General features: G+C 38.5%; 1 protein-coding gene across 2 annotated transcripts in view; it reads left to right on the top strand.

The window, feature by feature from the left end:
- The window catches only part of EXOC4 (exocyst complex component 4), an 806466-nt gene that overhangs the window by 234050 nt on the left and 544434 nt on the right, over positions 1 to 27982 (top strand). The window lies entirely within an intron of this gene.

Consider the following 27982-nt stretch of genomic DNA (forward strand, 5'->3'; position numbering starts at 1 on the left):
AAAATCACGCCAATAACATTTTTTCCCCCTGTGATCAAAAGGATGCTAATCATGGGAAATGTGATCAGTCAAGGAAGGTTCGTGAGGCCTGCTAAATGCAACACACACAAGCACTGAAAGGGATGGAAGTTGTCTGGTACAAATAAGATAAGAGCCTGAAGATCCAGTTGTGAAAGTAAGGGAGGAATATCAATATCAGGGAATCTGCCTTGCAGTGCAGAAGACGCAGGTTTGATCCCTAGTTGGGGAGTTAAGATGCCCCATGGTGCGCCAACAGCAAACAAAGAAACCCCTCCAGAAACCAAGCAATATCAGACAGTCAGTGGTCAACAGCTAAGCAGATGTTAGGCATAAATTGCTAAGTTTGTTGAAGGAAGGGAATGATTCTTTAGATTTAATTTCTAGAATTAAAAACCTAGAAATATGTTTCAGGATATAAGGAAAAGGACATTAGCTTACCAGCATCTTACTTAGTTCTAAAGTATTGCTATATGTTCTAGAAAACATGAAGGGTGTGTCTTGGAGTCTTGAAGTGGAGGAGTATGGAGAATAGTTAGATTTGGAATAAGTGAAGGAGTAACCCGATGTGTGGTCAGACAAGGAGTGAAGGAGGAGGCGATCCAGACCTCTGCAGGCAGAGACCTCCTAGCAATGTAGGATGGACTGCAAAGCTTGGGAGGCAATGGTAGTTTTGGAACACACATTCTTGTAGGACTGATTATAATTGAACTGCCAGGTAGGGGATGTAGCAAGTCATCTAGGTTTAGAGAGATCTTCTGTATCTCCACCTTTCATCACAGAGTTCATTTGTGAATTCAGAGTTGGCCTAAGGAATAGGTTAAATTTACCCATATAATTCCTTTCCACCTGGCTTCTAGTATATGATCTCTGGGTTGGGAAGATCTCCTAGAGAGGAGAATGGCAACCTGCTTTGGTATTCTTGCCTGGAACATCCCATGGATAGAGGAGCCTGGGGGGCCACAGTGCTTGAGGTTGCAGAGTCAGACATGACTGAGTACACATAAGTATGCACTAGATTCTTCTTTTTGGTTAGATAGTAAGCACAGTGAGTAAGCAGTCTGCTCTAGCCATGTGGAAGGATTTTCTCTGCCCTCCTCCCCATTCGTGGTCCATGATCTCTTGAGAGACAGTAATAGCCGATCAATGAAGAGTAGAGGATTCTGGGCCCATATTGCCCACATTTCAAACCTAGCTCCTGATTTCCTAGCTTCAGAAGCTCTATGCCTCTGTTTATCTCCAAATGGGGATAAAAATAACCCCATGAGGTTGTTATGAAAGTTAGGTGAGTTAAGCTGTGAACAGTGTTAAGAAAAGTGCCTGGCATATAGTAACTCTAATGCCTTCCTCCTCAAATGTTGTTATTACTAGTTCTGTCACTGTAGAGTTTTCATATACATTCTGTTTGTCTCCTCATTGGGCTAAATGCTACTTACCTTTCCTACTTAAATTTGTCATTTACCCTGCTGGTCCCTCCTCTCCCTAACTTACTTCCTGCCCACCACCCAAAAAACCATACACACGCCCTCTTTCTACCTCTCTCTGAGCTCATTCCCCCTGCTGTGTGCTCACATATTTAATGTTCCCTTTCTGATCACTTTCTGCACTGTAGTGTGGCTTAATGCTCACTGTTTGAGTCTGTCACTGAAGTATAAGCTCTGGGAAGGAAATGCTTCTTTATTTCCTGTGCTTTGCACAGTGCCCGGTATAGTAAATGTTTGATAAAGACTGACTAGCTCACTGACAGGAGGAATATGGATGGCAGAGGTCTAAAGTAGGATGGACAGCTTACCACTAAGAAGTTAGGAGTCCCGAAGGAGATGGGACCACTGACAGCCATTATCAGCTTCCTCGGTTTCCATTAGCTTTTAGTTTAGGTGGAAGTAGAGACTATACATAGATACGTTTTTGTCCTTTGCAATTATACATGGCTTTATTAAGTACAAATATTGCCCTTGAGCTGTCTGACCTATGACAGCATTGCTGTGTATAATTGAAAAACACTAAAATCCAGTTAAATTACAGAGGACTTTTATTCTGTGAGGATGGTTAATTGGAGAATCATCATAATCTTGACTAGGAACTTCCCCTCTTTCAAAAAGTTAATTGAAATATGGAACTTTCAAGCAACAGTCTATTGTACTTACCTGTATTGAGCAAAACAGGAGCATTTATCTCTGGTTACAGGTAGAGACTAGCTAGCTAGACCATGTTCACAATAGTCATTAAAAAATAATTGAACTGAACTGATACATCACATGCTTGGTGAGAGACTATATCACATGACCAATTATTATACAAGTTTGATAGTGTTTCATTGAGCAGTCAGAGTTTCTCTGAAGAGTGCTTTTAATATTTCAGGGAAAAAAGTTGTGTGTGGGGGGGTCATACCTATTTTCCATTAAAAACAGTCATTCTTGCTCAGTTATTCTGTTAATCTGACTGGTCCAAGGACCACAGTGAGATCCACATTTCAGCTTACCCTGAAAAGGTGTAGCTGAATAGTTCAGTCACATCACGAGAGACTGGCAGGAGATTTTCGTCACTTCTCTTAGCACCACGTAGCTGCAGTGGTTTGGTTCATGAGGTCAGCTCTTCCTTCTGTTGTAGGAGCATGGTAAAAGACCATCAAAGTAACATTAAAAAGCTCAAATCTGACAAAAAGTTTAGTTCTTGCCAACACTTCCAATTCATCATGCAATTAAAAATGTTACCCAACCTAACAACCCACAAGGGGGAAGAAAAGAATAAAAAAATGAGATTTCTTTGGTACCATCAACCTATCTCAATTGGCTCTAACTGTCAGGGTACAGATGGTTCATTATATAGTCTGCTTTTGGCAATTGGGCTGAGGAGGTGGGGGTGCGATTTCCAAGTGTGCAGGGTAACAGGTGGAAATCAAACTTGTGTATGTGTCTCCGTTAATCACAGACGTCCTGTTGTTCTGAGCCTCTTCACTGGTTCATTGTTCCACTTAGGCAGCCATGTGGTAGCTTAGAAAGATACTCATTTTAATGAATGTTTAGCTTGAATATAGCATCTCAGGTTTAGTGCGTGATTCTTCAGGAGAATAAGATAACTGATGAACACATTATCTCATGAGGGTTAAAAAAAAGTCAAAATACTCACTGCAGCCCATGACCAAAATAAGCTCTGTGGTTAATCAGTCCCCTGTGCCTCGGTCCTCTCATTTGAAAAATAGAGCTGTTATCATTTCTGACTCTTTTAGGGGGATATTGTGACTGGTAAATTAGATATTAAAACTCTGGAAAAATTAGAATAGCTATAATTGATTGAAATTAAAATGGTGTTTAAAACAATTGATTGTTGCAGACTGAAGGGAGCTGCGCCCCCACACCCCCATCCCTCATTTTCACCTCCCCTGCATTCCCGTTGTTTCTCTGGGTCGGCTCTCCTCAAGGTCACCAGTGACCTCCATCTTGGCAGATTTTGTGTTTGCTTTTCTGCGTTCCTCTCACTGCCTCTCTCAGCAGCTGTTTTCCGTTTCTCTCTCTCGTGTTCTCTCTGAGTCTTCTCAAGGGCTCCTCCGTGGAGTGTCTCCCGGTTTGGTCCGGGAATCTCTCCCGTGCTCCCTGTGTGGCCTTTCCCCAGATGAGCTCAGCCAAAACCAAGCTTTGCCTGCGGCCTCAATACAGCTGACTTCCAAGTCTGTGTGTCCTGCCCAAATCTCATCATTGTTTTCCGATCCCTACCAGCATCCTGTCTCCCCTTCTCGCATCCTATCATTCTTGATCTCAGCAGGTTTTTATTTTCCTCATGATAGATTAAAAAATATATATACATCTTCTTAACACATTATTGACTGGCGATTTTTTGCAGAAGCTACTAATGCCTGTGGTTGGCGATTTGTTCTGTGTGAATTTTGAAACACTCCGGTCAATAATATTTGGGTAACAAAAGATGTATTAGTACTCCTCTGGTCAGTCAGTGGTTAACTTGTTAATTTTCTACACTTCCCTCAGAATGCAAGCGTTGGTAGTGTGTTCCACGGCCCGGGACAGCGCTTGACTGGAATCAGGCACTTAGAAAATACATGATGGAGGAGGAGGCCTCTATCCTCAAATCTTAGATGTAGGTTCAAGCTTACTTATTTGAGAAACCCGCACAGAGTCGGACACAACTGAAGCGACTTAGCAGCAGCAGCAGCAGCAGCAGCAGTGGGGGGTTTTAATAAACAGACTTGTAGTTCTGTGATTTGTCTGTGTTCATTTTTAAAGATGTTAGAACTCACGAGTGGGTAGAGTACATTAACAGGTTGAAATGTATGCTCAGTTTGATTCCAGTTTCTTCTGTGTCCTGGGGCTACTTAGTGCTTCTATTTGTTCTCAGTTATATCACCTTTAAGAGTATTAGTTTTATTCCCATTAGTTTAATGAGTAGCATTTCTATGGCCCTGACATTGAAATAGTCTGTAAAGCTCCAACCACTTGAGAATTGACTTCTCTAAGAGGATTTGCTTTACATAGTAAATACAGAAGTACTGGCATCAGGGAAAAGTGGGCTCTTACACTGACCTGACCTGAATTTTCTGAGTTTTTCTCTCTAATGGGTTGTTGCTAACTGGGGTTGTGAATACTTAATAATGTTGTATGTAATTAATCTGCTTGGAGGCGCCTTGCCTTAAGGTAAGGCAATATTTGAAATAGATTAACCATGAGTTGATTATCCTTTTCACAGAGAATTTATAATAAGTCTCCTAAGTAGCAAGCTCTTCTATAATGGAACATTTAAAGCAAGATTTCACTTATGCATACATTTTCAGGGACATTTTGGCTGAAGTGAGGCACAGTGATTTTATACTCATACCACTCTTTTGTTCCACAGCCTTAAATACAAGAACTTGTAAAGCTTTATATTCTAAAATCTGATAAGAAAATTCTTTGTAGTCTTTAAAATTTTGCTTAATGACTTTGTTAATAACTCAGTAACAATATGCAGGTGACATGGGTTAAAAAAAAAAGTACTTTTTTTGGTTAAAATTGCATATAATTATTTCAAAATAACCTTAATCTGTTAGAGTTAGCTCTTCTGTTTTAAGTTCTAAAATAGTATATGAAAATTGATTCCCCCTCCTTTGGGGTATTTAATACTTTTTAAAAAGACAGATCATAACTTACTTATAGGTAAGATTTGTCTCATAATGAAATTATAATCAAATTTTTATAAGTGCTAATTTCTTCGTCTGTTCCTAAGAAGAAGTATTATAATAAATGTACTTTCCTCAGGTCATGAGCAGACAAATGCGTTATTTCAAATCTTGTAGAAAATAAAAGTGTTCTTATGCCACGACTGTTATTGAGTGTACCAACTCTTAGCCTTAATCTATGGAATGTAGGTATTTTATTTAAAATTATTTTGTTTTTGTGGATTTAGTATATAGGTATTTATTTTCTGAATAAGTCTAGTTCATACCCCATCCTTTCTACATAGTGGACAAGTCACTGGTAGCTGAACCATGGAGGAGATGAAACAGGGGAGTACAAAGAGGCCATTGCAAAGCCTCATTTAGTAAAGTCTAAGAAACTCACTCTTGACAAAGGGTCCTTGGTCATTATGCAGAACTAGTTGATGACATATAACTGTATTTTAAAAAAGCTTTTGTTCTACCCATTTATTTATTCATCCATACAAATAGGAATGAAGGGGAAATGCTGCTAAATGAGATATATATATATATTTGAGTTTTAAAAGTCATACATATGCATGTCTATTTATGTTATACTTTAGTTAAACTTTTTTTTTAAACCAAAGTATGAAAAAACTACACCAAAAACTTCTAACGTGATGCAACAGAATTTTGAAAGTTAGCTTCCGTCATACTTTTCATCATTTGGTTCACATTAATTTTTTAATAATGTGGAGATAGCAGCTTGCTGCTGTTCCTTATTTTCTTAGACTTTCTTTAGGACCATAAGAAATTGCATTTTGACAACTCTAGTAGTTTTTATGATGCAGCTCATTTGGACCTGAGCTCTTTTAGAAGATAGAGAAGACCACAAACATTTATGGTATGTAGTGAGGAAAGTAGTTATTAGGAACTAGTGGGAATGCTGTATAACAAGCGTATCATTGTCTCAATAAGACACGATTCATAAGGTAATATTATATTTTCAAAATGTAATACTAATGACATACTAATAGAGATTACCTTATCGAAAGTGATCTGATATAAAAATTCAGAAGTTGAAGTAAACATGCGCACAGTATGACATCTAGAAAATAAAGCAGTCGGTTTTTAATGCGAGAAAGCGCTGTGGAACTCACAACCAAGCGCTTTAAACTCACTTCTCAGTCAGAGCCAGTCGTCTGTTTGTGTCTTCTTTCCCAGTTTGGTACAGAAAAGAGATGAAGTGGCAGTGGTTTGGCTCATTGAGGCTGGGGGTCAGCCCCTCCCCGGCTTAGACCCTTTCTCCATCTGCTCCTTTCCCCTTCCTCTCTGGGGCACCCGAGGGAACCAGCAACTCTCGGAGGCAGAGGCCTAACCAAAGGAAAATTTGATATCAGGAGAGAGAGGGTATTATAGGTTTGTAGGGATAGGACAGACTTACCAGTAATGAGTGGTGAGACAATTGAGTACCTGTAAAGGAAAAAAAAGAAAACACATTGGATTTGAACCTCATATCATTTAGGAAAATATGTTTTTGGTGGGCAGAGAACTCAAATGTGAAAGGCAAAACTTATGGACAAGTATGTTTATAGCAGCATTGTTTGAATAACAGAAAACTGGAAACAAATGGCATAGACTGGAGAAAGGAAATATATTAATAAATCATGGTATAGCCATGGTTCCAAGTGGAGGGATAGTAAATAGCAATGAAAAAGAATGAACTCTGCTCTGCGTTAGTTTTGTTGGATCTCAGAAGCAGTCACATAGGACTTTGTATAGGCTTAATTCCATCTACATGAAGATCAGAAGCAGTCAGAAATGAATAGTATCTTCTTTAGGCACACGTCTCCTTATGTAATGAAAATGCAAAGAAGGTAAGATAGAGGCATAAATATAAAATTTAGGAAAGGGATCACCTCTGGAGAAGATGGAAGAGTATATGATCCAAGAGAGGAGCACATGAGCCTTGAAGGAGAACAGGAGTGTTGTGTTTCTTAAGCTCCATGATGGAAATGCTCATGCTAGTCTTATTATTTTTAAAACCATACAAATGCCAAGTGCACTCTCACATATATTATACATTTCATTAAGAGTAGAAATATAATAATTAATTTTTTAAAAGCCCTCTAGGTCTCTGGAGACACAATCATACATTGCAGTGTAATGCTACTGTTTGGAAGTCTAAACCAGATTGGAGTTTTCTGTGATAGCTGGAATCTTTTTTTTGGGCCTGCACCATTTCACTGAAACTCCGTGCCCCTGCTGAAGCTGTGAATGATTATTGAACTAGGTCTGTACCTTATGGAGTTCATGAGAGGACAACTTTGGAGTCAGGAAGGCTCCCTCCCCACTGACCTGCGTCTTCCTCTCTCTCATCCTACATCTGAGTGTCAGAACCTAACTTTAAGTCAGCTGCTGTTCTCCTTTTTCTTGCTGTGTTTTCTAGGATTTCCTGTTGATTTATTGAATCGGTACAGATTTATCATGTGTATTTGTACTGGACACGTCACTAGGCTTTTAGGATACCATGAGGAACAGAACTAGGTTTTGAGTTTTGCCTTTTAAAGTAAAAAAACATAAAGGGACTGTGAGTGTGTCCCAGAGACTGGCATTTGTCTCCCAGCATTAGTTCTATATTGATACAGCCCCTAATTTTTAGCTGTACATATGGCTACCTGCAAATATAAACATGTCTAAGCTTTCCTTGCAGCCAGCTAGGGAAGCATAGTTCTAGCCAACTGAGTGTGAGTGCAAGTGATGTGTGTAACTTCAGGTCTTATGTTTAAAGGGAAGGAGAAGACTCTTCTGTACCAGCCTGGTGCGTGTGTACTGTGTGAAGATGTTCACACATACACAGTATGAATGAAGTGTGGTGGGGAGTCATCTTAGACCACGTGGGTGAGGCCGCACTGTAGGGATGGTTAGGCAGCAAGTGAAAAAGAGCTTAGGTTTCTGGTCCCACGGAGTGTTACACTCTGATGACCAGAGCCACCATCCCACCCCGACTTCTCGATGAAAGAGGAAGCAGCAGTCTTGTTGTCACTAATTGTTGGATTCTCTATAACTTGCAGCTCTACTTATGTTCCAGTTAATTCAACGTACAAGCACGTGATCGTAGTGCTGTGACGCGTGCTGTGATGGAGCTGTATGTATATATGTATGTAGCTGAAATGTGTGTACAAGCTCTGGAAAAGGCAGGGTGACTTTTGTAAGTATTTAAGGTTTGAACTGCTTATGAGGAATGAAAAGTAGCTTTCCAGATAAAGAAGGAAGGGGTGGGCCTTTCAGGCAGTGGGCATGGAGGGATAAAGTCACGTAAATGTGAGAGTATAGGCTTTTCTTGTTTTGTAACATTAATTGGATATAACTTTTTCTTTAATTAAGGAAATCAGTTCATATATACAGACCTCTACTGATTATAATTTATAACTTTTGGGAACCAGAGATAACAGAAAGGATACCAAAGCTGTTGTGAATGGCTGTGTGCATCATAGCAATTAAGAGATGAAGAATTGATAGAAACCAGTGGTGTGCTGGTGGTGATAGGAATATAAAAGTTTATACTAGACCAAAAGCTAAATATAATCACATACTGGATTTTCTGAGTGGTGTTCAAGCAGTAGAGCCTTGCCACTTTATTAAAAATCCTAGAGGAAAAAAATAACTTTTAAATGTAATTGTGGTAACAGTATTGTATCAGACTGTACAGTAGTTTTGGCTGGAGATCCTGGCAGCACCTGGATCATGAAGGACCAGCCCAGCCAATTCCAAAGTCCCTTGTTCAGCTCAGGCTGCAGATGGCAGCTTGCTTCTGTATGGAGGTGGCAGAGTTGTGTGTACTCACATTGGATTTCCAGCTTGTCATTGTGGTGTGGATGAAAATATACATCAAGTCACTGTTGGCTTCACCACAATTTTAAACTCGAAAAGCCCATATTACAGTAATATATGATAGTCTCTCTGAATGCTACATGAATATTGTAATAGTCATAATATAGGATGTTCATTCCTAGAATTGTGATGACATGTACTGAACTGCAGCCAGTTCATTTGCATATTCATGCCCACTTAGCTCAAATAAGTCCCTGTTTGTTTGCACATTAATGTCTGATTTCAGCACCAGTTAGCTCATTTACATATCCCTGTTCAGTTGGTTAGTGAGGTTCATATGTGGAATATTGGTACGGCTGTTTGTGCTTTGAGTAGCTATGGGAGCATTCTTGTTTAGTGGAAGGAGTACTTAGTACTCACCTTGCTTTTACCAAGCAAGGTATTTTACGTTTCTGAGCCCCAGATTACTCATCCATGTAATGAAGCCAGCAGTACTCTGACCTTGCCTCTTAATTGATGTGTCGGAGGTGACAACATAGTCAACATTTCCAGGCCAACCATATTTTAGGCGCTGCTCCTAGAACGTCTGCATGTGGAAGAGTTCTTGGAGCTGTGGAAGACAAGACATGCAAACAGTTTTCATAAATAAGTACCTTGAGGAGCATGGAGGAGAAAACAGAACATTCCTGGGTTAGCCATAGAAGCTGTTACAAAGGAGGAATCTTTATGTTGAAATTGGATGGCCTTCCCTGGTGGTCCAGGGGTTAAGAATCCACCTTCCAGTGCAGGCGACTCAGGTTCCTTCCCTGGACAGGGGATTCAGATTGCACATGCCATAGGGCTGCCCCCACTGCCGCAACTAAGACCCTATGGAGCCAAAGTAAATAAATAAATATTAAAAAAAGAACAGTTGAAAAGATGAGTTCACTGGACTGACCAGGGGAAGGGCACTCACTGCAGGTAGGGAGAGGATGTAAAACAACACACAGCTGTGTGAGAGCTTCAGGGAGATGGAGGTGTTTTGTTGTGGTTGAAGCACAAAGGGAAGGTTGGACCCAGTCGAGGGGGACAGTTGGGCAGATCTCAAGGGACCTGGTATGACAGCAGGGAGGCTTGTGAGTGATGAGGAGTCCTCTAAGGATTTAAAGCAGGGGAGTCACCTAATCAAATCTGCATTTTAGTACAAGTATTCTAGTGGCTCATGGAAGAGCATCAGTGCAGTGAGATTGGAGACAAGAGGCACATTATGGCGCTGTTCCAGGTGAGAGCTTATAGGAGATTATGCCAGCTTTTTAGAAGGGTGGTAGCAGGGAGGATGGAGAGGTGGGAGTAGATCCAAAAGCTAATTTCGAGGTGGAGTCACTTGGACAGGATTCATTCTGTGTGGAGTTTGAGCAATAGATAGGCTTGGTTCCCAGTTTTCCAATCTGGTGACTTGGGTAGATCATGATGTTATTTGTTGTAAGATAGGAAGTACAAGAAGAGAAGTGGTTTTTATGGAGTGTTAGGGGCGAAGATTGCTTTTTATAATACATATTTTCATGCTTCTCTTTTAGTTTTGTTTGGATCTGTCTAACCTTAGCTAACCTAACTAATTGTATTAATCTGTTATCAACTCTCTGGTGATTAAGGCCTTTAGCATGTTTGATTACCATTACCATTCCCCTCTCTAAGTGTAATGGAGTTAAAGTTTTTCTCCCCTTCCCTCCTCTTCTTTCTATTTTTAAATTCCACATACTGCTTTCTCCTTTCTAGGATTTAACTGATCTATTAACTTTGGTGCCCTTTCTATGTCTCTGAAGAATAGGAAGTCTTTAATTTTTGTTTCCAGATATATCCTCTATTTTTGCTATTAAAATCAAGCTACTATCTATCTTTCTTAATAACTTGCTTTTTCAATTCTGTACAAGTTACTTTCTAGTTGTCTTAATTGTAAAAAGAAGTTAAATGACTTCTCCGACTCTCATTCTGCCCAAACCTCTGGATTCTTGAGTCTTAGCCTCTCAGTCACTCTCTGTTCTGAGTCTGAGAACTAGGAGTATGGTCTCTGTAGCAGGTTTCCTAACTAGGTGACTTTGGGCAAATTAGCTCCTTTGTATATCAGTTTTATTTTCTACAAACTGTAAATATATCTATCTCATAGGGCCATAGTGAGGATAAAAAGAGTTAATATGTGTGGCTAAACACTGTGCCTGGCACATACTAAATACTGAATAAATGTTAGTTATTGTTAATTTATCTATATCTGCACTCCCCCCTGCCCCCTGCCCCACACCCCAGCACTTAGCATCATTCTTCATATATGGGAGATACTCAAAAAATAAATTCTTCTAAAATTAATGATTGAATAAGCATGCTAATGGACAAAGAAATTCTAGTAAAATCTATAATGGTCCTCTTTTGCTTCTTTTCTATTTTTTTTTTTTTTTTTTGGATAAAAGCCCTTTTAGTTAAAGACTTGAGAAACCATGTTTAACTTGGTGATCATCCCAATCTTATAATGTTAAGTGGCATTCACATGTATCTAACCAAGAGGGCAGTGCTTAGTGACTCTATAGTGATCTGCTCTTCCTAGTTATTTCCCCCGAAATAAATATGGCCATCATGAAAGTAGCCATTTCTCTTCAAAGTTACTTTAATCTTCAGTGTCACTAAGTCTGAATTTTACTACAAAAATAATTTAGGTTGATTAGTATATAGCAAAATAAAGAGGCTAAAATGTAGTGGACATGCCTTCTATTCATGAAGTAATGACTTTAGATATGAGCATTCGGCAGCATTTTATGTACCTTGTTGTTTTGCCTTCCTCTTTCCTCCAGTTTGAAATCATTGCCTTGCTACTTGTGAAAATGAAAAAGTTATACTCTAAATCATGATTTACTAACAACTCAACTTAAAATATCCTAGAGCTAGCAGAGGGCTCAAACTAGTATCATTGAGGAAAATAAATTGAAACGATCTATTGAAAACAACGCAAATTCTTAAAAACAACAAACTGTATGCCTGAAACAAAGTCAAACAAACAAACAAAAACAAAAAAACAATTACAGCTAATCTGAAAGGGGAGTTTTTGACTTGTCCTGGAAGGTGAGCAATGAGCCACGTGTGGACAATATTTCCCACCACGTGGCTGCAGAAAGAGAATTGATCCAAGTAAGGCTGTGAATGGGACAAACCATTCACTCATTGAGTATCTACCCTTTTAGATTCTCTGACTCTTTCTGGAATCCATTGGAATCAATAATTCCAACTCCTCTCAAATGTGTCATTTAAATTTTTTTTCAAGAGAAGATCTCCTGCCACAAATATTCTTTTGTATCTAATTTGAGTGGTTGCTATCATTTCAAATCTGTTTACTCTGATTAATGTAATAGATGTAGTTTCCTCAGAATAGACACAGAATTTGGTCTTATTTCCTAAGCAATTGGATTCCTTTGTCATCCCTGAATCAGTCAGTATGGTTCTTTTATTTTTTTCCTTCACTTTCAATTCTAGGACATTTTGTGGTAAATACAAAATGCCCCAAGGGGAATAACTAGCTCAATTTTAGATGGTGTTTGCTTAGTTTTTAGCCATAATTGTTTTATTTCACACTTTGAAATTTGTCACTGCCTCAGATATTTTTACAGTAATCATGTAAATTATATAAACAGAAATTATCTATAACATGTGAGCCTAAGAACTGAATCCTTTCTGTTTCTTGCCTGGGAAATCCCATGGACAGAGGAGTCTGGTGGGCCATAGTCCATGGGGTTGCAAAGAGTCAGCCTCAACTTAGTGACTAAACAACAACTGTACCTACACTGAAGTGTGTGAAATATGCTTATCTTGAATATACATACAAAATTTGACATATATGAAGAGTCATGTAACCAGTACCCGGGAGATTCTCCCCTGCTTTTTCCCAATCAGCCTCACCTCCACAAGGCAACCACAATTGTGATTCTAATGCTGTCACTTAGTTTTGCCTGTTCTTTCACTCTTTATAAATAGAATCATAACAGTGTCTTACGTATCTTCTTTTGTTCAACATCATGTCTGGAGATTCATTCATGTTATTGAAGGTACAGTTTATTTTTATTGCTGTATATTCCGTTGTATGATTGTAGGACAAATTATTCATTTGCTCTGTTAACACACATTTGTCATTTCCACTTTGCAGCTGTGATACATTAATATACTGTGAAGAATTTTGTACCTATGCGCTCATTTCTCTTGAGAATTAGCCTAGGAGTGGAATTGCTGAGTCATGAGCTACTCATGTATCTCTCTTTAGAAGATAACTAACAGGCATTTTACAATTACAGAAATTAATGAGAAATTGTATGAAAATTACATTATTCTACATTCTCACTAATGTGATTGTATAAGGCTGTTAAGTTTTCTCCATTTTGGTGGATGTGTAGTCTACTTTATTTAAAACAAAACAACGCCCGCCCCCCCCCCTCCCCGCCCCACCCCCCGCCTGCCTCCCTGAACTCTAAGGTCTCCCTACTTCTGGATATGAGTATTCAGTTTACAGGCTATTTCCTAATTCACTGATTTTTTCAGTACTACAGGTTTTCATAGTACATGAGCCTGTGTTCTTCCTGGGAAGTCCTGCTTCTGTACATACAGTGTTACCCAGAATTCTTGGGTGTCTTTTTTTTTAGAAATCACCTATTAATCTCTTATCACTTTTATGGGATATAATGATATCTTTTGTCTTCTCTGTCATTTTTTTTTGGTTAGTGGCTTTCTACTTTGAATTACATCTTTATTACAGGTATTTTACTGATACTCTTCCTGATATTCTCACTGATATTACAGGTATCTGACTGATACTTAGAGTTCTTACAGAACTCAAAACTGACACCAGTGACACATGACATTTATAATTCCTCCTCTTGTGTTTGAGCCAGATTGTGACTATGATGGAATATCATCCCCTTCCAGATATGATTAAAATCCTAATGATTCGTCTTTGAGTTACTCAAAAGGGCGATTATCCTTGGTGGGCCCGACTTAATCAAGTGAGTCCTTTAAAGGGGCCAGAAGTAGTACAGATGTTACCCTTGAAAACCTAATTGTGAAAAGAGTGGGGTCTGTGGCAAGAACATGAGGTGGACTCTGGGAGCTGAGAGTGACCCCTGTCCAGTAGCTGGCAGGAATACAAAGACTTCAGTTCTATAACGACAAAGAACTGTATTCTGCCAACACCCTGAATGAGCTCAGAAGAGGACCACCAGCCTCAGGTAAAGTTGCAACCCTGACTAGCACCTTACGTTCAGCCTAGTGAGATCCTGGGCACAGGACCTAATTAATCCGTGCCTGGACTCTTGATCCACAGAAGCTGTGAGGTAATCAAGGGTGTTGTCTTAAGCTGCTAAATTGGCAGTAAGTTCTTACACATCAAAAGAAAACTAATATAGTACCCAGTCTTGATAACTCATGGTTCTTCCTTTGAGACTCAGAAACATTCCCTTAGATAAATGGATGGAAGTTGTTAAACTAGTTCCCTTATTGTAAGTAAGGAAAAGAATCAGCTTTTTTCTTCCTACTCCAAATTTACTTGAGCTGCCAATCTTGCAATTATTCCTTGTCCCTCTAGTTCTCTGACTTTAATTTAGAAGCTGAGAGGGACCTTGAGCTAGGATGCAGTTTCTAATACATTTATGTTTCTGTAGACTTTATAGTATGAGATAACAGTTTAAAATTTTTAGTAATAATTTATGTATACAATAAAAACATCATCATGATAACCATTTAAGGCAAGCCAGAGGGTTACCTCTCTGGGTTCTCATGGGCAGCAGACACTGAACATGTCCAAATCAAGCTCATGATCTCCTCTTCTCCCCATTACCCCCAAGCCTGCTCTTCCTTCAGTGTATTCGATTTCACTAAGTGGCATTCTTGGCTTATTAATTGCTAAACCCAGAAGTCATTTCTGTTTTCCTCCTTTGCACTATATAGTCTGTTACAAGATACTGCTGCTACCGTCTCTGCACCCATCTACTGTGACAGACACATCTACTATTTTTATAAAGGGCTCTTGCCTTACCCAGGTTCTAACTACCATCAGCTCTTCATTGTTTACTGCCTTGAATTCTTCCAAACCATTTGGTTATACTGGATCCAAAGTGATTTCGTATGTCTCTTGTGCTAAACTATATGTCCTTAATCTGCCTATTAAGATCTGCATGATTTGGCAGCCATTTATACACAGCCTCTTCTTGTCCCCGTTTTCTCGCCATGACCTTCTCATTGGACTTCTTATGACTGTCTGTTGCAGTTCTCAGAAGCTCAAGCTCATTTAGGCCTTGGGTCCTCCTTACTTGGAATTGGTGTCCCCTATCTTCTCCTTCTCTTTGGTTAATAGTTGTTATCTTAAAGGTGGTTTTTTGCTTTATAAAAAGAATTTTTAAATAAAGCTTATTAAATACCGTGTGTCAATCAGTATTTTTAAAAATCTTGCATGGAGTAGCTTCTTTTGTCTTCTTACTATTACTTTCTTCAGGAAGCTTTGTTTGTTTAATTTCTCCCAGACAAGGTTGGTTTCCTTATTTGTAGCACATAGCATGCTTATGGTTATTCAGCTAATTGCTTGTTTGTTTGAAATGTGTACTTAATTTAAGTTGCACACAGGCAGGAACCTTATCAGTTGTGTTTACCTGACATTCCAAGCTCCTAGTTCAGTGTCTTGCATATAGTAAGTGCCCAATAATTATTCATATGTCTTACAAATAAAGAAGTTCAGTGTTAAACACTAACCAAATGGTGAATTCGGCAGAAGTTTAGGTCTTTTCTCTCCACAAGTTTAGAGCTTTTTCCAGTGTGTTAGTAATACTTGAGGAGATATATAAATATATCAGAGGTTTTATGAGGAAGGAAGATAAGGGAAACTAATATTGAGAAAGGAGAGTGAAGTTATTGAGATGTCATTTTTTTGAGTAGGTACATAATTCTCGGTGCTTCCCTGGTGGCTCAGTGGTAGAGAACGGACTTGCCAAGGCAGGAGACTTCTATTTAATCCCTGGGTCAGGAAGATCCCCTGGAGAAGCAAATGGCAACCCACTCCAGTGTTCTTCCCTAGGAAATCCCACGGTTAGAGGACCTGATAAGCGACAGTCCATGGGGTTGCAAGAGTCAAGACATGACTGAGTGACTAAACAACAACATAATTATTACTTGATTCTCATAATAATTTTTTCAAGTAGGTCTTGTTTTCAAACTTTTTTATAGCTAAGAAACCACTGCTTATGAGCATTAACTAACCTAACCAAAGGCCACAAAGTGGATAAATGATAGAGATGAACAGTTAATATAATCGAGCTTCATTATATAAGGTTTGCAAATTAACTTGCATTTGAGATGACTTGTGACTTTCTCTATTTTATTGAGATAATATAGCTTATTGTATGTAAATTCATTTAAATGAACAATTTGATTAGTTTTGATGAATATGTATACCTGTCAGGAGACTGGACATTTTCGTCGCCCAGAAGTTTCTCTGTGGCCTTTTGAAGTGTGCTTCTCCCTCCATTCCCGGCCGTAGTTGTTGTTGTTCAGTCATTCAACTGAACAACATGTCCAACTCTGTGACCCCATGGACTGCAGCACGCCAGGCTTCCCTGTCTTTAACCATCTCCTGGAGCTTGCTCAAACTCATGTTCATTGAGTCAGTGATGCCATCCAACCATCTCATCCTCTGCTGTCCCCTTCTCCTCCTGCCTTCAATCTTTCCCAGCATCAGGGTCTTTTCCAATGAGTCAGTTGTTCACATCAGGTAGCCACAGTTTTGGAGCTTCAGCTTCAGTCCTTCCAATGAATATTCAGAGTTGATTTCCTTCAGGATTGACTGGTTGGATCTTCTTGCAGTCCAAGGGACTCTCAAGAGTCTTCTCTAACACCACAGTTCAAAAGCATCAATTCTTCGGCGCTCAGCCTTCTTAATGGTCCCAACTCTCACAGCCATACATGACTACTGGAAAAACCACAGCTTTGACTAGACCAACCTTTGTCAGCAAAGTAATGTCTCTGCTTTTCAGTATGCTGTCTAGGTTGGTCACAGCTTTTCTTCCAAGGAGCAAGCATCTTTTAATTTCATGGCTGCAGTCACCATCTGCAGTGATTTTTTAGCCCAAGAAAATAAAGTCTGTCACTGTTTCCATTGTTTCCCCTTCTATTTGCCATGAAGTGATGGGACCGGATGCCATGATCCTTGTTTTCTGAATGTTGAGCTTTAAGCCAACTTTTTCACTCTCCTCTTTCACTTTCATCAAGAGGCTCTTTAGTTCTTCTTCACTTTCTGCCATAAGGATGGTGTCATCTGCATATCTGAGGTTATTGATATTTCTCCCGGCAGTCTTGATTCCAGCCTGTGCTTCATCCAGCCCAGCATTTCACATGATGTACTCTGCATAGAAGTTAAACAGGGTGACAGTGTACAGCCTTGACATACTCCCTTTCCCATTTTGAGCCGGTCTGTTGTTCCATGTCTAGTTCTAACTTGCTTCTTGACTTGTATACAGGTTTTGCAGAAGGCAGGTAAGCTGGTTTGATATTCCCGTCTATTTAATAATTTACCACAGTTTGTTGTGATCCATACAGTCAAAGGCTTTAGCATAGTTAATGAAGCAGAAGTAGATGTTTTTCTGGAATTCTCTTGCTTTTTTTTATGATCCAGCCCCAGGCAGCTACTGAAATGATTCACGTCATGAGATTAGCTTGCAATTTCTACATTTTATATAAATGGAATCATGCAGATATATTTTATGTCTGGCTTCTTTCATTCAACGTAATGATTTTGACGTTCATCCATCTTATTGCATGGATCAGTAGTTTGTGCCTTTTTATTTTATAACTGTTTAGTAGAGCTCTATTGTATGGATATACCACAGCAGATATGGCATGTCACATTGTTTATCCTTCCAGCTCTTGGAATTGTTTAAATTGTTTACAGGTTTTGGTTGTTGTAAATGGTGCTGCACTAAAGCTTCATGTATAAATCTTTGTGTGGGATGTATATTTTCAATTCCCTTGGAAATACTTGAGCGTGGGATTGCTTTATCATATGGTAGGTGTGTGTTTAACTTTGTAAGGAAGTACTAGTTTTGTAAAGTGAGTGTGGTATTTTATATTGCCACTAGCAGTATATGCCAACCTTGGATTTTTCGGTCTTTAAATTCAGACTTTCAGTGAGTATGTAGTGGTGTTTTATTGTGGTGTCCTGTACATTTTTAGTGTAATATCTTATTGACGGAAAAAGCTATGCAACTGTGGATTTGAACATTCTAAATTCAAATTAGAATCCACCTCAAATCTTTTTTCTCTTGTTGTAATGACAAGTCTAGACCGATTGTTCCATGTAGTTTCTTTTGAAATAACTGTTAAAATATTTAGCTCTATGACATTTCTAAGTATAGAGAAAATAGAAATCCCTATTTTACAAGTCAACTGGAGATATGTGTACATATATATATAACTCAGCTGGTAAAGAATCTGCCTGGAATGAAGGAGACCTGGTTTCGATTCCTGGGTTGGGAAGTTTTGCTGGAGAAGGGATAAGCTACCCACTCCAGTGTTCTTGGGCTCCTCTGGTGGCTCAGACAGTAAAGAATCTGCCTGAAATGGGGGAAACCTGGGTTTGATCCTAGGGTTGGGAAGACCCCCTGGAGGAGGGCATGGCAACCCACTCCAGTATCCTTGCCTGGTGAATCCCCATGGACAGAGGAGCCTGGCGGGCTACAGTCTATGGGGTCACAGAGAGTCGGCACAGCTGAGGGACTAATCACATTACATATCCATGTCTGACTCTTCGTGGACCCCATGGACTGTAGCCTGCCAGCTCCACTGTCCATGGGATTTTTCAGGCAAGAATACTGGAGTGGGTTGCTATTTCTTATTCTAAGGGATCTTCCTGACCCACGGATTGAACTTGAGTCTCTTAAACCTCCTGCATTGGCAGGTGGCTTCTTTATCACTCTGCCCCCTGGGAGGCCCTGTGCCACCAGGGCGATGTTCATATGTTAACATTTATATGTTAAAAACAGTGGTTGCTAACAGTACTACTTATTGTATATCTGTATAGTTCCAGCATCTTCTGCAAGTGTTTAATATTTTCAAACAGCAGTGAGTGAGTTCTAAATAAGTCCTGCTCTGACGCTAAAAATTCCCAATTGTTGCCTTATTGGTAATCACAGGACTAATGCAAAGTGCTGCTAATTAAGACGTTCTATTTTTCTTTGCATGCCACCACGGCAGCAAATAGTATCTTAAACTGACAAGCTGTAAATTAAAACCTGCCGAATGCAAGACCTAGCCTAGGGAAAATGAAGTTATGTATAGGTGACTTGTTCCATTTGAATTAATCAGAGAGCTGCTGGTGTAGACCAGCTGTGTTCTCTGATGACAAAAACGAATCTTGACATTTGGGATAATGAAAATTCAGTTCAGCACCTCTTAGAGATGTATGATAATATATTGTCAGTCAGAAGCAGGGTGAAAGGAGGAAGCAAAACCCCCTGGCTTATTAAAATAGACAGTGTGACAAGTGGACATTGCTGGATCCCCACTTTCTGGGGGGAAAAAACTGTCAAGGGAAACCTCTTTTACAAAATGATAGGAATAGCTGTTTGTGGAAGGAAGGTGAAAAGATTGGACTTTTGATGTCTGACCTCTTTGGCAGTTGGCTTTGTTCATGATTCCTAGTTTCATGGTTTATCTGAACTTGGGTGCAGGGTGAGACATGAAAGGCCTGGAAAGGAGACTCACTTTGTTGGTTTGACAGTATTAATGCAATCATCTAGTTTCTACCTTGTAAGCCCACTTATTATTTCCTCTGCGTGTGTTTTTTCCAGTTTAGCGGATTAGCTGCACTGTCTCTTCAAAGGCTATCCAATCAAGGAGGGGTTATTAAAACCAGGGCGATTTATGTCTGAGAATTAATTAGAGAAGCATTTTCATGCAAAACATCCAATTTTTTGATTAGCAATGGAGCAGGGCTGCAATTAACACTCTAGGAAGCTTAAATTTCCAGCTTTTTGATTCTCAGGAAATGAGATTATCAAACCAGGGTCAGACACTTGACAGCAAAGCAGGGGTGGGAGAGTGTGAAATTATATTTAAGAAAAAAAATTGTCTTTTGATTTTAATTCTGAGATTGCTATCAAGGCAATGGAAAATTCAGAGACATGGCAGAGCAAAAAATTCTGAAAATGCAAGACCCTGAAATGCCTGATTTAGTGGTCTATTTGCTATGCAAAGTATCTGTTATAAATGTTTGCTTAGAATATGTTTTAGAAACACAGCAATATATTTTGATTCTGTATTATTACTTATTATTCAGTCTTTCTCCAATATATTCCTTTTAGACATTCAGTGGCTGAACAAATACTTAGAGTGTTTGTATGCTTTGGAGAAGAGCCAAAATTCTTCCTCATTAGAAAAGGAAGTTTCTTTTCTAAATGGTGGTTTGCTGTTTTTTGGAGTCTATTTATTTTCATTGGTGTTTTTAATTATTTTAAATCACTTGAGGCATAGTTGAGATATTGAGTTATCTCAAGACATAGATTACCATTTAATAATAAGTGACCTTTGTCAAGCTTAGGCATCTGTGATAAGCAAGGCAACCCCAGACCTCCTGTAAAACAAAGTGGATGCTGTCATCAGTGTAATTGGTGCTCCCCAAGGAAATACAACATAATGAAAATTCATTTGTTCTGGAAGATATTTTTCACCTTTTCTTCTCTTAATTTAGACATCTAATTTCAATTGAGAAATAGAGGAGCAATGTATCTTTTGTGTTAGCTCACTCCATTAGGGTAGCACTCTGTCTTTCCCTTCTTTATCCATTAGGTACTAAGACTCCTGGGTAAAGGGTCTGTTAATCTTTTAAAATCACCAGTCCTTCTCTGCAATGATATTTTGCACTTCGGCTGGTGCTTTGTGTATCTAAGGTGTTGATATGTACTGTTTATGGACTGCCTGCTTAATGACATCAAGGAAATCATTGGCATCCAGTGCCAAGATGAACACAGGTGAAGGGTCCCTTCTTTCACCCGGGACGGAGGTTGAGGGTTAAGATTTGTTGAAAGGCCCGTGTGATAGTGGTTTATCTCATGTTCTGCCAGACTTGATTTTTCTGTTTCCATAAAGGGTAGGAGCTTTTGTTAGACTCTTGAGCGTTATTTTTAAAAACAGCTTTATAAGCAGCTTCTGGGCTATGCTAACCATGAATGGGCTAGACCACGTGACATCATATAATCAGTGATTTCTGTGATGCCATTTTTCTCCTTAAAGCATTTTTGATTTGGGAACATGATTCATTGATCTAGTCTATCATTTTTACAATCCCACTGTGGATCCTCAGCTTTATTTGTCAGTTTTGCTTAATCCTTCTTCCATTGTTGGTAAAGAGTATCCATCACTGGCCGGATGACAGTTGGCTGCAGTTTAATCTTGGGGAGAGGAGAGGGAAAAACTGCCATTCAGAGGCTGAAGTGTTGGTCTTATCAGATGTGTAGCCATCAGTGTCAACGCTGATCTTCGTGTGTTTGAATGTCGATGATTATATGCTTTTTTGCTGAAATATTTGCTGAAGAAATTACAGTGTTAGGTTTATAGATCTTTCTTTGTTGTTGTTGGAACATATTTCTGCATTTCCAAATCTATAACATAGGGATTTAAGCAGCTGAATTAGGGATTGATAACCTATGTGTGCATGTGTTGGGGGGAAAGGTGTATGGATGGCCTACAGGGAATCTGTGACCCCATCATTGTATACAGGTATGTGGGGGAAGGGAAAGAAGTTGCCTTGTTTTCATTAGGTTTGTAAAATACTATTATTATGTGTATGTGTAAACACACATTCATAAATACATATACAAGTGCAGTTCTGAACTTTGAGAGTCTTATTGTTTGTGAAAGAAAACAATCAAAGACTTCCCTGGTATCCAGTGGTTAAGACTCTGCACTCCTGATGCAGGTTCGATCCCAAGTTGGGAACTAAGATTCCACAGGCTGGGTGACGAGGCCAAAAAATTAAAAACAAAAACAACAAAACCCAATCAAATAACTTTAATGATACCTTTTTGTAACAAGCATGAATTAAATATGTGTATATGTATATTCAAATGTTTAAGTATCAAGAGTCGGCAGAAATAAATGAATTTATAAAAACTAGGAAAATTAATCAGGAAAGGCATAGTAATTTAATATGAATCATTCTAAAGGAAGCAAGGATTCTGGTTCAGTGGAGTGGAAAAACCAAGAGGATTCTAGGGCCTTTCCTGTAATCGTAGGTTTTTAAAAAGTACGGTTTGATATAGCTCAATCAATTATTTAAGGAACTTGGTTTGCTTTAAGAGGCTTACAATTGGTAATAGCATTATTACATTCTGGATTTCCCAGGGGTGTCAGCTATTCTACTGGCAACAATTCTGCTTTGTTTGGTTTGCTGTGTGTTGTTTATACAGTGGTGAATGATGGACCTGGAAGATTATTTAAAAATTTTTGATGATGATTATAAAAGAAAGCTTTTACTTTAACTAGGATACAGTCAACCTTTAATAGTGACTGACTCATGTGTGTTTATATGATTATACACATACACATATAGATATTTAACTATTTAACCTGTAAATACTGATATGTGTATAGTAAATATTCATAGGTTTTATAGAAACCTATAAATACTTGAAATTTATACTGGGCAGCTTACATTGTTATTGAGTATCTGAAACTCTCTAACCCAATTTCCCATTGAAGTACTTGATTTGATAAGGATATCCTATTGACTTCCCTGGTGGCTTAGACAGTAAAGAATCCACTAACAGTTCAAGAGAACTGGTTTGATCCCTGGATTCGGAAGATCCCCTGGAGGAGGAAATGCCTACCCCCTCCACTATCTTGCCTGAAAAATTCCATGGACAGAGGAGCCTGGTGGGCTACAGTCGATGGGGTCACAAAGAGTTGGAGATGACTGAGCAACTAACACTTTCACTTTCTTTTGAAGCTTCCAAGGTGGCATTAGTGGTAAAGAACCTGTCTGCCAATGCAGGAGACATAAGAGACATGGGATCAATCCCTGGATCAGGAAGATCGCCTCAAGGAGGGCATGGCAACTCACGCCAGTATTCTTGCTTGAGAATTCCCATGGACAGAGGAACCTGGCTGGCTACAGTCCATAGAGTCACAAGAGTCGGACATGGCTAAAGCAATTTAGCAGGCATTCTAACAGAAATAGCTAATAGTTAAAAGAAATCCATTTTCTTAGGATTCTGATCAATCTAATTTATGAAATAAGATTTTTATAAGCAAGGGTTGGTGTTAGCCAGTTAAATGAAGAGTTGAAACCTCAGGGTTCAAAGCAATGGATTAGAAGAGATTTAGATCGGAGATTGAAATATATGAGCCATTTATGTGGTAGCTATAAACTGTGGAATTGCTAAGCTTTTTTTTAAAAAAAAAATTAGGGATAAATGCAAAGAAAAGCTCAGGATTGTTTGAAGAAGCACAGCTCGTAAGACATAAGGACATAACTTATCTTGAATAAGTTAGGGAGAAGGGTGGGCCCGGGGATAGCTAAGATTTGTAAGTGTAAAAATTCTTCCTCTATCATCTTCTTAAAAAACTCACCTGGATGAGGTCATAGTGATTCCCAGCTATATATATAATCAAATATTTTCTTTTGCTTCTGGTACCCCTTTATAAGTTTTGATAATTATAGCCTTGTCTGTGAGCCTAAAATATCCAAAGCTGTGGGTATATTTTAATGATGCAATAGTATACTCTTGAATGCAAGTTTCTGAGTTAAGATTGTAGGATTTTTGCAACCACACTAATAAGCAGTGAAATACAGTCTTTGAATAAATGATGGCATCACATCTTTAAATGTTTTGCTCTGATGACATGAAATGAATCAGAGTCATGAAAAATTTTCTGACAGATAATGCCAAGAATTTCTGTCTCTTTTATGAACCTGCTTTGAAGCCCAGGTAGTTGCATAACCTCCCAAGTTCCTGAGAGTATGCCAAACTCACTCTGATTCTTCTAAGAATTTATTAGTATGAGAAATGTTAGTGTTTTCTGATTTTTCTGTAGTCGCTTGATACCAAAATAGCAAAAGCTTGATAATAACAAAAGCTTGATGTTCTACAGCTGGATTCCCTTAAATAATATAAAAAATATTATAAATGACTGTAGCTCAGATGACTTCCCACAGCTTTCTCTGGGAGTCCTAAGTGCAGTGTTTTTGTGGTTGTGTTCAACTTAGTTGCTGTTAACCACCACTGGAGTCTCCTGCTTACTCGCCGTACAATTGTTGCCTATCAGTGGTATTTAATATAAGATGAATGAACAGTCCCTTCTTTGTGTGTTCAGTGAATATCTACATACTTCAAATGTTCTTCCTCAACTTGAGTTTCTTTGAAATTGGAGATATGCTGAAGAAATATTTTCAGAAATACTTATTCCACAGAAGTTGGCTTATTTGCTAGTTGCATTAGATTTGGCAATAGGATGACAAGTTGTATCCTAGAATAGCTAAATGAATTAGGAAGATATTTTTCTTGATATTTATGTATGATTTATTTAAGTTGAAGGTAAAACTCCATGGTAGTGATTGAGTAGTCTAAACACAGTCACGTGTAAATGAAATTTGGATGGTTTCAGTGATATTAAGCCCCTCAAAACATATTCTACTGTGGGGCTTGGAAGCATCTTTTGAGATGATATAGTGTAGTGGTTTTAAAACTGTTTTTATTCTAGAACGCTTAGAAGCTCGAAAAGGTTTAGGAAATTGGCCAGTCAATAGTCTGAGTCCTCCCTTCAACCAGGATGGCTTAATGTCTTTGCTTTTTTGGTTTTATTTAGGTTCAGTGTAAGATTTTTTTCTTCCAGTGTTCCTCTGTGAAATTCTGTTTGTTTTGAATTTTATTCATGACATTGTGGTCCATGTTGGTGGAATTTTATACATGAAATTGTGAACCTTTATTACAACCATTTAACCTCTTGTTCCTGTTCATCTACCCAGATGATCCACTGTAAGGAAGTTAGTATGCATCTTTCTACTTCGTGTTCTGTGTTTATAATATGTATCAAGTAATCTCACATATACGTATTTTCCAAACTGCTAAATCACAAAAGTTGCAGTGAGTACTTTCATGAACATTTTTGAATACTCTTTTAAAACAAATGTCTAGAAAAGGAATTCTAGTAAAAGGGACTCTTTGTTAAGAGGATGTCTCTTCAAAACTTGAGTATGAAAATGTGAATCTCTATAGATTACTCAACTACATTCCAGAAAAGTTACCGGTTCACATTGCCTCCAAATGCCTGTTTCTGTGCATCTTTGATGTCATTTGACTTCAGGTTTTGTAAAAATTTACTGGAGTGTGTACCTGTCAGGTTTAACATCTTTTTCTTCATTTATTTGACATTGTAGTTTTTCACTGAATTACTGCTGTAGAGTTGAAAACCCCTTTTCCCTAACCCTTTTGCTACTTTTTATTGGGTTGTTAGTCTGTTTTTACTTTAATGATTTTTATATACTTTTTATATGTTCTAAATTATAAATGCTTTTTTCTTCCAGAATCTGACACTTATGCAAGACTTAATTTGGGAAAAATATTATTTTTCTAAAAATAATTTTAAACCCACTAAACCAGTAATGTTTTTGATGGTATGATTTCTTTCAGATGAATGGATTCTTAAGTAAGTATCTGGTACAGTTTTCATTGGGTAATCAATTTTAATGTCTCAAGTCTTTATAAGCCCTTATTTCTCAACTTTCGAAAGCATTATAAGGAATTATGAACATCCTCAATTAATTTGAATATTTATTCGGCTTAATTAGCAGTCTAAAATATTTTTCTTATCAACATAAAATATCAAGGTTTTATTGTCTTCTAATTAATGTTACAATTTTTCATTACTTCATAGCAACTTGATTCCAGTTTTTCTTCCTAAAGTTAGTTTGCTTTGTAGACTGTGATCATCACAGTATCCCTTGTGGATAGATTGTGTATGCATATCTGCACTCTTGAAGGGAAGAACAGATGTCTAGTAACTTGCTGTGGGATTGTAACACAGCAGAACCAGAAATCAGAATCTTTGTTTAGATGTGCTCTCAGGTTAAGGTACATTTGGCTTGACAGTAGGGCATAACTATTTTGTCTAGCAGTAAGTGACCCAACCTACGGTCTTTCTTGTAAAGGGCATGAAAATCACTTGTGTTCTATTCCCCAGACCTCCATGAAGAATTACCACCATGGTGGCTGATCACCATAGCTGAGCATGGCTGGAAGAACTCTAGTATAACGAGGTGACTTTTTCCTCATCACCATCAGCTAAGATGTAAAGTACGTGTGTGCTCAGTTGCTCAGTCAACTCTTTGCAAACCCATGGACTGTAGCCTGCCAGGCTCCTCTGTCCATGGGATTTCCCAGGCAAGAATGCTAGAGTGTCGGTATTTCCTCATCCTGGGGATCTTCGTGACCCAGGGATCGAAGCTGCATCTCCTCAATTGGCAGATGGATTCTTTACCACTGGGCCACCTGGGGCATTATTACTCCTCTCACAATCCAAAATCAACAAATGCAACATTTATTTTTTTAACCATGCCACAGAGGTACCTTATTGAATGTGTAATGATATTTCTTATTTGTCCTTGAAAACTTACATCTTTTCAGTGAAAGAAGTGTGATGTGGGTTATATCCTGAGACAGAATTTTCCAACTTTAGGGCACACCAGAAAGCCTGGAGGATTTGTTAAAACAGGGATGGCTGTTCCCCATTTTCCTGAGTTTCTGATTCCATAGGCCTGGGTAGAGTCTGAAAATTTGCATTTCTAGCATGTTCTTATGTGATGCTGATGGCTCAAGGAATTAATTTTGAGACGCTCTCCTCCAAACCTGGTAATAAAAACAAGAAAAGATGGTGCTAATCAAGATAGTCCTGTCGTCTCTGACCAACTACTTTTGTTGCCTCTTTAATGCCACAGCACCTAGGAATTATCTTATTTTCCCTGGAGAAGATCGAACCTAATAGAATTATGCATGTGCATTAAGAGATCGTCAACCTTACACCTTTTCCCTTGGGCCTAGAGCAATTTGAAAAGAGACATTCCCATCAAATGACATGAAACCTGTAGCTATAGTAACAAATTAACAATTACCAGGCTTTATAATTGGGAGTTTGTGCAAGTCTCCTTCATTTGGGTTTATGCATGAATTACAGAGCTGGAGGTGGGAGAATGTTTAGGGACAGGATGAAGGACTATCTTTCAAACTCTGTTATTCCAATAGAAATTGCAGACTCTTAATTTTGTATTAAAAATGAGTAGTCAGTTTAAACATTTGTAACAGTAACACCACATTCTTGAGAAGAATAAAATAGTGTACAAAGATACTGTCTTGATGCTAGATGTCTAGTTGTATTATATTAGTGTTGAGTTTTTATTCTACACTTTTCTTTAAATGAGTTTTGGTCCTGAGCAATTTTAAAGGGAATCTAGCAGAACCTGCTGGTTGCTTAGTCAGATCCATTTACCTGCCTGCTTCTCTCCCTTTTCTGATTGTATTCTAGGTAATGATGTTCCTAGCTTAAACACATTTCCAATTGTTGTTTGCAAGTGGGAATGACCAGTGAAATAGAAGCAGAGGTAGTTGGATAGGACTTCGGGGACAGTTCCCTAAAAGGAGCTGACTCAGGAGATACCTGTTTATAAACGCTTCTTCTTTCTCTCTGCTTGAAGTCTTTATGTGATAGCCGAAGTTTCAACAGTCATCCTGATCTGAGGCCACCTCGATCTTGGGAATCAAGCACTGATGCCAGCTGAACAAAAAGGACCCTCAATCCCTCATGACCCTGGGTCAGCATCCCAGCTCTGGACTGTTTACCTTCAGATTGGAGAGAAAAATAACCCTCTGTTTTGTTTAAGCATTTACTTGTACTTTCTGCTATTTGCAAGTAAACCATGTAATTAATATTACAGGTGGCATTTCCTCTCTTTTTAAAAAAAAAGCT

The sequence above is a fragment of the Bos indicus genome, chromosome 4, assembly GCF_029378745.1.
Source record: "Bos indicus isolate NIAB-ARS_2022 breed Sahiwal x Tharparkar chromosome 4, NIAB-ARS_B.indTharparkar_mat_pri_1.0, whole genome shotgun sequence".
In the NCBI taxonomy this organism is placed as follows: Eukaryota; Metazoa; Chordata; class Mammalia; order Artiodactyla; family Bovidae; genus Bos; species Bos indicus.